Source organism: Thermobia domestica, chromosome 2 (genome assembly GCF_964235325.1).
Source record: "Thermobia domestica chromosome 2, izTheDome1.hap1.1, whole genome shotgun sequence".
Classification (NCBI taxonomy): Eukaryota; Metazoa; Arthropoda; class Insecta; order Zygentoma; family Lepismatidae; genus Thermobia; species Thermobia domestica.
The window spans coordinates 174,712,475-174,727,726 of record NC_137455.1 but is presented as its reverse complement, the minus strand read 5'-3'; positions in this window follow the sequence as shown (position 1 = coordinate 174,727,726).

Below are 15,252 nucleotides of genomic sequence, written 5' to 3'. Positions count from 1 at the left end.
GTTCTTAATATTGCATAAGTCTATTTGCAGTTTTACACAATCTTCAAGCGAATTAATTTTGGATAATATTTTAAAGTCGTTCGAGAATAGAAAAGTGTTAGAATAATGAATGTAAGACGGTAGATCATTTATGACTAATAGAAATAAGAGTGGACCAAGATTTGAACCTTGACGATCTTGCATCGTTTGGCCTAATCCTCGTTTCGCCTAACCAATTACCTGACACTTTTATGACAGATAAAAGATAAGCTTTATGTCCGCCATTTTAGGCGAAATAAGGATACTCATTTGGCCTAATCCTCGTTTTGCCTAAAATGGTGGACAATAAAAAAATCGTGGAGATAAAACTGGAGGGAAATTTTTCGAAAAAAAATATTCCCCACTATGTGAAGAACTGAGAAATACAGATGCAAAACCAGTTAAATCCCTCTTCCATATTCAGTTTCATAAACTGTTAAATCCCAAACCTGCAAATAACCTAATGAGAAAAGCAGAATCAAACCCGGTTAATTCCATATTTCAAACAATTTGAGGTTTCGTACTGTATAGGATTAGTTTAGTAATCTGAATATTTATTGCAACTCTTCGTAAATCACTCGAAATTTTATTTGGCAGAATTTGAAGTGAAAGAGGAAATGAAATCTTTAGTTTTACGTCCCACGGTTATGTCGGTTAGGCTAAAGGAGACGGTGATGATGAGAAATGAATGAAATGATGGAATGAAGAAAGTGAGAGGAAACGGGAGAACCCCGAGAAAACCCACGAGTACTGTGTTTGTCCACCACAAAGTCCATATGGTTCGAGCTGGGATCGAACCAGGGACCCCAAGCACCAAAGGTGAACGCTCTACTACTGAGCCACCGAGCACCCTGGACTGAAAATGGAGACACTATACGTCTTAACCTAACTGTTCGTGAAACTTTTTTGTGCTTATCTGCTTTTCTTTAATAGACAAATGCACGCAAAATCGAAAGAAAATGATACTCTAAGCACCGATGATCATGATTTTGTTATCAGATAACACCAAAATTGTCTAGAAAACGTACAAGACACATGAAAAATTGGAAACGAAATGTAGCCAATGAGTGGACTATCTATGTTTAAAAGTCGTTTGTTTTGTATTTCAGGGTAACTCTTTACTTTGAACAGAACATTGTTGGATTAGGTTTTTCTCTAAACGGTTTCTTCAGCTTCAGCAGAACCTCTTTCTTAAAATGTCTCGTGTCAATTATTATTCAAAACTACAACAACATGCTTCTGGTACAACATGTTAAAAAATTTTGCCACTTATTTACCATTTCTGATTCTCTTTCTGCCACTGTTTTGCTCAAACTCAACATTTGCACATTTATTTTTGCTATATTTCAAATTCATATATTGGGATAATTGGCAAATTAATATTCATCCTATGTTAGTCCATAAAAGGTTACAAACTCTTCCAAAATATAGTCATTCAGTTTAGAAATGTATACGGATAGGTATAATTAACTCCGCTTGTAGTTACGAAGGGTTTGACGATTGAAAGCAGCTCAAAGCTGACGTTTTACAAAGAGGTTTTTGAGGAATAGAAAACCGAGAAAATGGTGATGCACCAGAGGACGACGACGATATGGATTTCCATTTAGTAGATGATGGAGAGGGGGTTACATAATTCAATTTTTTGAACATTTGGATCCATTGTTTTCAATTTAGAACAAAATTAATGTAGCATTTATGTATACATATTCATTTGTGCCAATCTTGTGCAATGTATAGTTGATAATACATTCTCCCCCCTTAATATTTTAGTAGGCATAATACTGATTTCTGACTCTGACTCCCTTTCTTTTTGATAGATTTTGTATCTTGAGACTCAACAAAAATGGCCGCTCGTCCAGACGCAAAAGCTGTTATTTCCATTTACATACGCAAAACCTGTTAAATCCAAACTATTTTCTTCAATAACGAAATTCACAGACTAGTGTGATTATACAGCTTTCGACAGACCAACACTCATAATTTTTTAATGTTCTCTGGTTTCTAATGTTATTTTACAATTATGACGTGTTTAAACAGTTTTTCTCGATTTGTCACAAATTTTAAAATGTGAATTTAACAGGTTTTGCTATTTACCTACTCATATATATTCGTATATATCCATGGTCCTAGTAAATACATAAAGGAGTTTTGGTAATCGTAACTCCTCGAAAATAGTTAATATAATATTAATCTATATATTTTGCATTTCTTAATTCTTTATATACTAGGGATTTTTTATCATATAATTTCCCTCTAGTTGAATTTCCACGAATTTTTCTTATTGTTCGCCATTTTAGGCATAACGAGAATTAGGCCAAACGAGGATCCCTTTTTCGCCTAAGATGGCGGACACAAATTTTATCACTTATCTGTCATAAAAGTGTCAGATAATTGGTTAGGCGAAACGAGGATTAGGCCAAACGTGGCGACACGAACCTTGACGGACTTCAGATAAGTCTGTGATTTTTTTAGAAACATATCCTCTGTACATGATGGACTGTTGACGATTTTACAACTAGGACGCGAAAAAACATTTTGCTTGTATAGAGTAATTAAAAGTCGTTAGTTTTTGTAACAGTGCATCACGGTCTACTATATCAAAGGCTTTTGATATGTCAGTATAGATCACATCCATTTGATCTCCTCTAATCAATTCATTTGCAATAAAATCTATAATAATGGCTAAATTAGTAGATGTTGTTCTATTCTTTAAGAAGCCATGCTGGTATACTGGTATGACGGGTTTTACATGACACATTATCCTCTTGAATATTATTTGCTGAAACACTTCGGCAAATGCTGATAAAATAGGAATAGCCCTAAAATTCTGTATGTTCTTTGCATCATAAGATTTAGGGATAGGACAAATTATAGCTTCTTCCCACCTGTCCAGAAACACGCTTGTTTTTAATGACGTATTTACAATTGTATGTAGCGGATGTTTAAGAATGTCTATACACTCCTTAAGAATGTAAGTGGTATACCATTCGATCCGGAAGATCTTTTGGGTTTCAACATTCTTATGGCTTCCTCAACTTTCTCTAGAGCTATTTCATTTAAAAGAAACACATCTATCGTTGCATAAGCTGTTCCATCAGGCACGAAACTATTTGTGTCATAATGCCCTCAACCATTACTGTAAACTGAATTAAAATAGCGAGCAAATTCCTCTGCAATATCATAGTTATTTCTCAGTTCCTTACCATTACACGTAAGGAAGCGTGTAGAAACATACCTATTTTTATTTTTTATAGAATTCCGGAATTGATTAGGATCTCTACCACGTGTTCCGGTTCAAAAACGAAAGATTTATATGCTAACGCTATGTCTATTTTCAATTCTTTTCGTAGTTTACAAAATCCCCATTTGTGAAATGAAACATTTCCGATATCGTTTCTCCATTCTTTATGGTAATAGGAGTCACATTTATTTTTTTAATTTAATATTGGACGTAAACCAAAAGGGCTAATATTTATTCAAGAATTTCTCAACGGAAATATTATCGCATTATAGATAATTTCATAGAACTTACCAATAATAACGTTAATATCATTCAGATATTTGAGGCAGTCCCAGTTACCCTTTAATAATTCATTGTACATTTTAGTAACATTTTCCTTTCTAAAATTAAAACCTTGCAAATTGTTTTGCAGTTTATCTCTTACTGATTCTTGATTTAGATTCAGTAGGCCTTACAACGCAAGATGATCCCTATGTTCAGAAACCAAAGGGTGCTCTACTCGTTCGACAGCAGCGTCATCAACATTAGTAAGTACTAAGTCCAATGTGCGACCTTTCCCATTCTGTACGTTGCTAATCGAATTCAGAGCAAATAAATTAATAAAGTTGAAAAGACTTTTGCAGGCGCCTGATGAATTCGAAAATTAAAAAAAAAATGAATTTATCTTTGGAAGATTCAAGTCTTTCAAGCAAAGAATAGTGCTCCCTACTGGGCAATTGGATTCAATGAATTGACAACAATTTTCATAAATTGGAGTCGGATTTATATAAACAGCACAAAAATACATAGTTACACTACTTGTCACAACTTTTTAGAATGTTTGTTTACTTGGAATACACAGAGTATTAGAGCTTATAATAATATTTCAATAAAATAGTTTCGTAAATTGCTTGTTTTCAAAACTTTTATTAAACATTGTCCGAAAATCAAAATCGATATACCACAAATTTCATTTAAAGCCAGCTTCAAATTTACAAACGCTATCTTAGGGAATGTTCTTGCCTCAGTGTTTTCATATGTCACTGCTCTAAACTATAGACTAATTACACGTTTTTAAAAATCAGAATTTATTGTTCTTCTTTATGGTGTTATTGTGTGTAAAAGCTATTAGTATTTAGAAAATAAAATATGTAAAATATTGAGTCCTAATCGGCGATGCTTATAATAATAATAATAATAATGATAATAATAATAATAATAATAATAATAATAATAATAATAATAATAATAATAATAATAATAATAATAATAATAATGACGATGACGAAAAGGACTCGCCAGCTAGTTCGCTCTTATCCGTAATACATCATATATATTCTTCAATAATAATAATTTAATATAACTGAATCCTGTTTGCAGATTATGTGCGATGTACTTCGTATTACTTAGCATAGCGTACTCTCGAAATTAAACTTATTATTGGTATTTCCTTATTCTGTTAAAGATTTAGATTTTAAAACTTTTATCTTACGTCAGAAGATTGCAATGCTGACTTCAGGAAAAAGGGAAAGTTCATTCAAACATGAAACGCCAGTTGTTAAGAGACCTCAAGTGTGATAGTGGCTTGCTGAGCTAGAAACCTGACTAATTATTGAGAGTGTATTTGAAGATCATGGAGATAAGAAGACGTCCCGTTCAGGTGCCGTTTACCCCTTTATGTCACTCTGAATCTTTGGATACTTCAATTTCAAGTAAATGTTGATTATCTTAAACCAGTTTACAAAGTATTTGAAGATTTTCTAGAGAGAATCACTCTGCTAATATTTTTACCTGATGCATCCGTCTGGATCTCTGATACCTTAATCTGAAATCAACATTTGCATATCTTGAACTGTTCTCAGATCTCTAAAGTTACTGACAGGTAGACGGAAGTTATGAATACATAAAAATTTCTTCTTGTTCTTGTTCTTCTTCTTCTTCTTTTAAAAAAGGGATATCCACGCTAAGATACCCAGATATTTATTTTTGGGGGGAAACGTGAGAATAAAATGAACTCTTTAATTTAACGTTCCACGATAATGTCTTTTAGGCTTAAAGAAGATGGGCGATTAATGAAAGTGAATGCTTATAGAGAAATTGTTTGAATGAATATGTGGGACAAAATGGAAAAACCCGAGAAAATCTACAAACACGATGTTTTCCACAGCAAACTCACATGGCATGGGATAAAAAATGACACCTACCTCCAAAAGTAAGTTCCCTATCAATGAGTCATGGTCCCCTCTTTATATTTCGGGTAATATCTATATATATAAAAGAGAACGTACAAAATCCTTTGTCCGCTCATCACGCTAGTACGGCTGAACCAATTTCTTTCATTTTTGGGGGGTTATTAGGATTTGGACCCTAGATGGTTTTTATCATATCACTTTAATTTTTAATTACCAGTGTCTTGAGATAATTGACCATTCAAGTGTCCATAACGTACAAATCCTTTGTTATTAGTTCATCATAGGTAAAAATAAACGTATTTATATGCAACCCGCATGACTGTGTCACTCGGCGGGTTAACATAAATGACAGGCGATATACAGCGGAAAATAGCTTGAATCTTCTGTTTCAAATTTTTTAATTGATTTGCTTATTTTTACAGACACTTTTACAATATGCCAGCACCGGGATGACCGCAGCGAAGCGGGACGGGTTAACATAAATGACAGGCGATATAATGTTAAGATTTACTGCAATCTTCTATGGTTTTTATCATATCACTTGAAAGCGAAAAAGTAAAAATTATCTAAGTAACAAAGTTTATTGCGTTCCGGGGTGACCGCAGCGAAGCGGGGTGAACGCTGCTAGTAGTAAAATACAAATGAATTGTTCCTTTGTGGCTACATGGTTAGCTTAGTTGCTTTAAGTAAGGAAAACTCGGACTTCATTCCCGCTGGAAGCTTATGTGCTTTAGATCCCACGTTAAACTGTAGGTCTAAGTTTCAAATACCCTCGCTGCTGAAATGGAACACAAAAACTCCAAACCAATCACAAAGAGTAAACCATTCACTGAGACAAAAGTTTCGAACTTCCTTTGTGTTCTAAGGTTTGTGGATCGGTTTTTAATTTCTAATTATCTGAAAGGTCAAAACGAAACTTTATGTAACAAACAAGAAACATATAGAATTGAGCGACTCGGATGAACATAATGGTAAGCCCCACTTCCGGTAAAATTGAGTGATTAGATAGGACAGGTTGTGATCTAACCACAGAAGAGTATGTAGGTAGTTTGATTTCGGAAATGTACCTGCAGATGGCAGGAGAAATTTATTTAATATGTGACATTGCATTGAATTGTATGAGGATGTCAAACCTCCTTTACGAGTTTACTCGAATTAGTTATACCATTATATTTCTCCAATCTGCTCAATTATTATTACAGTTAAACTGAGAGAGACTAGTAACTGGAATATAACAGCAAATGGAATAAAATAGAACCTAAAATGCAACTGAAAATGCATCAGACCGTATAAGGTCATTTTTTAAAAAATTATCTTCTGCTTCGATCCGTACCGCCCTGCGCCAGCTTTTGCCCTCATCCGATTTCACCAATATTCTTTCTCTGTAAATAGCGTGGAGAAGTTGCAGAAAAATAGAAGCAAAAAAGTTTCGATTATAAGTTATGTATCTTTCTATATATTAAACTTCCTTTTGTCTGCGTCTCCTTAATCTTTTCGTTGCTTTTTTCTTTTAAAAAAAATTGCTCCGTGACAGGAAGAAAGGAATAGAAAGTGCAAGAATTATACTATATCTTATCAGTTAGAATATTAGAGTTCCTTTGTATACCCCTTTGTTCTAGTGGCTAATGCGAGTGACTTCCGTGTAGGGGGTCACCAGTTCAATTTCTAGTAGAGAGATAGAAGTTTGAACGCATTACATTGATTCGGATCCACGTCTCATATAGTCTCGCTGCTGAAAAGAGATGCTAAATTCTAAGCAACCAAACGACATGAGAATGTCCTCGTGGCTATATGGTTAGCATGTGCGCCTTTAGTGCAGATCCGGTACGTTTTCCAGTGAAATCTCATGTGTGTTGGATCCTAACTTAACCTGTAGATCAATATATCGCATACAGACTTGGTGCTGAAAGAGACTATGAACTTCAAACCAAACAAACAAGCATTATAACAAGAATTCGATTAGCTTTCCTACTAGCCTAGTGGCTAGCGTGTGTGCTTCTGGGTTCGATACCTAGTGAGAGACCATTAAAAATGTGAACGAATTATGGTTGTTTGAATTGCACCTTAAACTGTAGGACCATATCTCATGTAGTCTCGGTGCTGAAGGAGAGGGAACTTTAACAAGCAAATAGACAATAATTAAATTAGGGTACCCCTTTTCCATCTGTTAGGACCTTGAAGTCTTCTCAACTTCTCTTTCTTGTTAGAGACTATCGAAACATACTTCTTTCCGATTAACAGAGCTCTCTGAATTCTCAATGCATAGCAGCACTCGTTTAAAATAAAGTTCGGTGGAATGTTCGTGTGATCTAGGACATAAGAATGACTATTGAGAAAATATGATTGTCGTAGATGTGAATCCCCGTCAGGGCTCGGTGTTGTATATATTTTCATTTCAACATTAATTTCTCATCATCATTTAATTTCATCCATTGTTCCATCTGATGCACTTAAACAGGAACGATTCCCGCCACACCAGATGATGGTACGCCTTATAGGTTTTCTGTTAATTTAACAATATTGTCCTTTTTTTTTCTTTGGCAACTACAACAGTTAAGGCTTCTTTCCAGAACTCGCAACTGATTTTATGTCTTTGTCTGACGTTTATGTTTATCTACACACCACTTTCGAACGATTTCGCGTGTAGTTGTTAGACCGTATCGACAATGTGTATTTATTAAAATTTGTAACTTGCTTGGTTGGTTGTATTAATTGAAGATTAATGTTCCTTTTAGCACCAAGGCTATACTAGACTTCGACCTATAGCTCACCGGAAATTTGTAACTCTCATTGTAGTGTACTGGATAACATGAGAGTATCGTATTTAGGATTCGAGAACTCAAATCCAGAATCGACGAATTTTCCACTACTTTATCTCTTCAGTGTTATCAAGGTAAAGCCTGAAATAATACCAAACAATAAGGCTGTAACAGCTTAATACCTGTAGCCTTACATACAGACACCGACATCCTTGGCAGTCTTACCGTTAGATGTAGACACGTCACGAGTTTATGTAAGTTGTCTCATCTTCCTTTGCTTTTCAATTGTATGTTTCTCAACTGTTCGATAGTACTCATAAAAGTTGCTTTTGAACAAGGAAGTGAGGAAAATGGAAATGAGTATTAAACTTACTTAGATGTTCAAACATTAGTGAAGTATGATAATGAGTGTAAGGGTAATTAGTACTTTTAATTTATCAATTTTTTGTTTTGGAAAAGATAAACTGTTTCACTACTTACGGTACTTAATATCTATAACTGGAGTGTTGTTTCTTATTTTGTCGATAATCAGCATAGCGCTCCACGGAAATTGGCAACAACTATAGTGATCGCACGGAGTTGTAAAGCTTGACCATGCCATTTTCAGCAAGAGTAGGCCCTATGTCTTGGTCGTCATCCCACATCCATTACATTTTCGGGAATCGTCTCTCACGCTATACGGGGAACATCTACCGAGGACACACTGTTGTCGGATTGCTGCTAAGTTTCGTTTTGTTTATATTTGTTGTTGTCGTTGTTTTATTTTCTTGCCATTGTTATTGTTACAGTTTCATTTGAATTAGTGTCTGTGATATATCTAGGTAGTTCTTTAAGTGCTGTATTTTTTATTGCTTGCTTGCCGTATCATCTAAGTTTGGAAACATTGTTGATGTACTTTTGTTGTTTCACGTTTTTTCAAGTGTACGTTCGGAAGGCAAATCCACGAATCATGCCGAATTTTTCCGACCTATCACTTGTAAGGGAAAGCAGTTCTATGATTGGTATAGAGCTCAGCGGTAACTGTAGCAAATAAACCGATAAAAATTGGAGATTTACATCGGAAAAATCCCTTTCTGCGAATACAAATTCCCTTAATTTTTTTTTCGTGATGTTTCACCGAAGATGGCACATTGCTCGGGACTGTGATAAATGGGTATCCTAAAGACATTCTGCAAAACAGGAATAAACCAATAAAATCTGCTACACATTAATCAACAAGCTAGTGTTTATGGCCACCGAATTACAACTCTAAGGATGTACCACTTTTTGGCACTTCCCCACTGTTAATAGCATCTCTTTTGATACGATCACCCAAGATTAATCTCTTGTTATCAGTACATGCAATGTTTGTTTAAAAGGAAAAGGAGAAGAATGAAGGAAGATGCAGAAAATGTAGAGAGATTAGCTGTATTCGGTGAAAAGCACTATTATAAAAGTAATATACCAAGCAGTCTGCTAGTTAGAGCTTGTGAATTATGAAGTTACGTTGAACTAATACCGCTTTGAGATCCTTATATCTAGGACAAGCACTCCTCTGGGTAAAGTTCTGTTATATTACTCTCTAAAAATAGTAGTTTAGTTAAATGTTTTTGTTTCAAACGAAGCGTTTCTTAGCAGCATTTACTTTTGGTTTTCTTTTTAATACTTGACAAAAATGATATGTAGTTCCTTCCTTGGAAGGAAAAGAGCAATAAACAAACTATCACCTTTTAAGGTTTTTAACAAAAGAATAACATCAGAATAAATTAACAAGGAAAAAATTATTCTGTAACAATGATATAATAATAGGGTGCCTCGAAATTTATACTGTTACTATTACATCGAGTGTGAGGGTTCCGCGGTTTACTCTCATTCCACATGAATTTCTGATGACAACATCGTGTCCTTGGAATTTCTCAGGGTTTTCCCGTATTTTCTCACACTCTCAATCCACGAATTAACTCATAATCCTTCACTTTCATTAACCATCCATCTTCCTAAGCCTAAAAGGCATAACCATGGGACACTTAAGATTTTATTTGAAATCGGCTTTGGTGAGAGGATGGGGTTGGATTTAGACTCATGATATGGTATGTTATCAAAGATACTAATACGATCCTGACCAAATTTGGTATGGTAGTAGATATTGTTTAGACTAATATGTCCACGAAATATTATGATATGCATACCATTGGTCCTTGAGTTATAGACCATTCTATTTAAGTCTGGGTTTAATAATATAAAGAAATTTTAGTTCATTAAATCGCGACCGATAAAATCTACACTATCTTGACCAACCTTTGAATGGTGCTAAACATTGATGAGTTTTATACACATTCAAACATAGTATTAAATAATACGGCGTACGGATCATTAGTTTCCGAGTTATTGGCCATCCAAGTTGGGTTTGAACTCAGTGAAATCAAGAAATTTCACACACACACACACAAAACGATTTGGAAATTCATTCGATCTTTATCAAAATTAGGATGGTTGTGGAACCTCACAAGCTTAGTACACATATGAAATATTATGGTGTGAAAGCGTTTGATTCCTGAGTTGACCACCGAGTTGGGGTTCAGACTTACTTGAGTCTAATCTTCAAGTTTGATAGCACACAATTCAAGAACCAAACATCAACACATCATGGTATTTCACACATATATTAAGCTTATTAAGATCTACTAACATATCAAATTTGGTCTAGTGGAGATTTTTAGTTTGCGAGTTATTGGGCACCAAATTTTGGGTTTGAACTTAAGAAACCTGTTAGGGAAGTAAGTAGGCTATAATGTGTATTTATAATCAAGATTTGGAAAAAAATCAATAACCTTTGATTTTCTACCGCTATAGGGAAATTTACTAGTTTCAAGTTAGTAACTACCTTCTACTTGCTTTTTTTGTTGCATTCTTGGGTAAAGTGTAGGTCGAGGAAATTAGATTCTAACATATCATCTCGTTGAATAAGGGTAATTTGATAGGTCTACCTTTCTTCATTACATGCATTTCCAATACAGATTTGATGACCGATTTTGGTTATTGAAAACGTATACATTTTCATAACTTTTAATCTATAAAAACATTTATAAGTTGAACAATGGAATTTCACATTAGTGAATGACAAATCAAGAACTGCAAGTATCAACCTTTAATTAACAGATACTGTTGTAAGAAATATATAACGAACAATGATACCCTTGCTGTTGTCATATGATTTTACGAACTAGAAATCCTAAACTTTTATTCAGTTAAGATCACCGTTCAGCATGCCTCACTTCAAAGAATGCAAATTAACGAATACTTGCTGTCGGTACGTTACGTTCGGTCGCCAGTCTAGGATAAATACTGTCCGCTTGTAACGCGTGGACGGTTGTCGTAAAAGCGTTAACCAACACGAAGAGTGCGTTAAGAAGTTACCACTTCTTAATCTACCTAGGCACTTTAGATACTTCATGCATATGCTATTGGAAGAGAGAAAACAAAGTTCGAGGCTTCGGTATTTAAACTCAGGATTTCTTCTGGAGCTTCAAGTGGAAAAATTCTCAGTGGAAAAAGCGCCAATAAGCTTTCATCCAGATTGTCAGCCAGCTAAAGATTTTGGCAATGTTCTTAAAACCTTCTTTGAATTGGACCTCCATTTATGTCTGTGAATCAAGTAGAAACTTAATCTTGGAAATATTGCATACTGAGGTTATTCATTCGATTACGTATTCGTTTTTTTAAAAAGAAAACGAGTTTGGTGTCCATTTCAGCAGCGAAGTTATATGAGACATGGATCTATAGCTTTACGTGGGATCCGAACCACGTGATCTCCCGTCGGGAATCGAACCTGAGTCTTCCGCACCAGATTACATTTTCGTACCAAAACTACAATTACACATAAAAGTAGTGCGTTGTTTCTATGGGGCAGTGTTTCTCAAAATGTAATCCGTGCACCACAAATGGTCTAAGGAAGAGTTCCTCTCGGATAGACTGATCAGCGCCTATGCCAAAGTGCTCAAACTAGAAGCTTGAAATTTTGACAGTACATAGGATTTATGATGTAACGTGGCAATAAGTAAGAGTTTTTGAAAATTTCATCTGTAAGGTGAACGGAAATGAGGAAGCCAATTATTCTAATAAAACATCCATATCTCGGAATCCCTTAAATACGTAGGGTAGATTTATAAAATTTGGTATTTGGACTTTTCACTTAAAATAATCGAGCACCTGTTTCAGCGTTCTTTAATATTTGACCTAGGAGGGAAGAAAAAGATGTAACATTGATCGAAAGATCCGCATACGAAGTAGGCCTATTCCAATTTCATACGTGACTTCAGATGAAATCTATGTGGAAGGTGCAGAAGAAGGAACACAAAGTATTGTCCGCAGTAATACTTGGGGGGATTTGCTGGTGTATGCGGTGTTGGGAAATAGGTTTCTGCGGAAAGTGCTCGCTAATAATTGAATGGCAGGTCCGTTGTTAAGGAAGCACTATGTGTAAATAAGATGTTTCAAGTTAAATTTTCGAAATATGTAATAAAGAGGATACACAGTAGAGCTTAAAAATGTAGTCTAGATGTGGAATTATAAATATGAGTTGGGTTAGTCAAACAGCGCCTTGAGCACAGATTTAGAATAACGATTTATTTGAAGGAATCAAGTGTTTGTGGTCGATGCTAAAGAGTAAATATAGTCAGCTCGAAAGTTATATATATATATATATATATATATATATATATATATATATATATGAGATATAAATAAAGAAATAAGGCAAATTGCTTTTACATTTGACGCAGTCAGTAAGTTTAAAATAAAACCAACTAACAAATTATATGGAGCACTTTCCGCCCAACCATATTTCTCAACATACGGTATATCATATAATACATTTCACAGTTTAATAAGATACAGAAAATACAAATTCTAATAGCTTTATGTTTGAAAATCTTCAATTATTAAGAAAAGACAGTAAATATAAGAGTCACAGTGACGGCAGGACAATAAAGATTAATGTAACGGCGGGTAAGATTGTTCTAATGGTTTCTAACATATTATCTTAACGAATATCAATTTAAAATAAAGAAAATTTTAATTAATACAATTATATCAAGTATAAGTGTAGTGGAATGTGCTCAAAACATTTCTGAAATAATGATAAATTTGCTGTCGGATGGGAGAAGAAAATATTAGTCCGTAGAACATTCTGACGAATAAAACTGTCTCCACGTAAACAAAAGTTTGAGAAACGCTACTATAGATTGTATAATATCTTAATGGTTCCATACACCTTAGAAGGAAGAGAGTGATGTCTTTTGCGAGTCCAGTGGAAGTTTACTCTCTCATCTTTGCTTTTCAATTTCCAGCAATAAAGTTGTTTCTTAACACTATTCGGACAGATGATGGGCTATGCCTATCGTGTAACAAATGTCTAGTAGAACAAACGACGAACAAAGCCCGTTCTTTGCATTACATTTTTATTTTGATTAATGCTGAAAAATCCAATTTTTATATTAACAATTTCCTGCGGGAAAACTCCCGGTCTCCTACTAGACTGACCGGTTGATCCAACTCCATGGAAGATCCGCCCCGACAGCAGACAAGCCTTAAATCCACTCATGCTCAAAACACGACATTTGTATGAATTAAGACAAAAAGACACACAGATACATAAAAAGAAACAATTCAATATGGTATTATACATCAAAATGTAAACTAGATGAACTTCTTTGAAGACATCTCATTATAAAAACAAAAGGTAGGAAAATGATAACAAAAATGTCGATGTTGTCAACTTGGAAATTATTTCTACATAAGAAGCAAAATCTTCTTACGTGCAAAGCTATTTGTCAATTACTGTGTATAAAAATTGATTTATTGAAAATATTTAGCATCTACTCTCCAGTGATGGTATGTCTTGATCACTAAAAAAGCAGAGGCAGTATGCCTTCATCAGTGAAAAAGCAGAGGCGGTATGGCATACCACTGCATACCGTCTCACTTCGACCACTGCGCGTAAGAAAAAGGGTAAAGTATGTAAAATACGTAAAAACCTAGAAACATGTCTACAATTTAAATCATTTCATAGTGTTTTATGGTTTATGGGCGAAATGCCGCTGCTGAAACCTCGCCGCCCAAAATTTTGCATGTCCGAAACTTCGCACGGCCAAAACCTCACCGCCAACATCTCATCATGCTAAAATCTCACGTTCCCAAAACCCAAAGTTTAGCCTCGCCAAAACATCGCGGACCAAATCTCGTGCGGATAAAACTTCGCCGTAACAGCATAGATAACATATATATATATATATATATATATATATATATATATATATATATATATATATATATATATATATATATATATATATATGTATATATATCAGAGTTTCTGAGGTTAAAATAATAATAATAATAAGAAGAAGAAGAAGAGAACTAGAAAATATGCTAGAAGCGAAAAATTGACGGTTCAGAATGAATAGATATATAGTCATGAAATAAAAAAAAAAGGGAGAAATATTATCAATTGAATTTGTTTTAGTTAATTTATTTGGTGAGAGTGAACTACAAATCCAGCGGGAGTTCAAAATTAATGCCTAAAATCTACTATATCAGGAGTCTTATAAATTAAAATGACACTTTAGATATAAACTCCTAATTAAATGTGAGTGGAAACGTATCCTAGCGTTATCGAAAACTCAGATTTACGGATGCAATTTGTATATTTTTCTTCACATTTAAATCAACGTTGTCTGTGAAGTCTATACTTGTAAACAGCTAAACCACTTGAAACGAATTTCTGTCTACTGTACTGTACACAGATTTACTTTTAAAATGCAGAAAAGTGAAATTTTCTATGCAAAATACGTTTGGATTAAGAATAGTTACTGTCCGTTATGAAGAGGTAAAACAGAATGTTAGAGACATGTTTTGCGGGATGAGGGGAGGGAGAGGTGTATCCGTGTCCATACCTGAGAGGGCCCGTGAAATGGAGAGATATCTCCCGTAATCTAATATATGAAATTGAAAGTGACTATGTTTGTGATTTCATAACTCTTGAAAAATCCGACCGATCTCCATCAAATTTTCAACATTGATGACG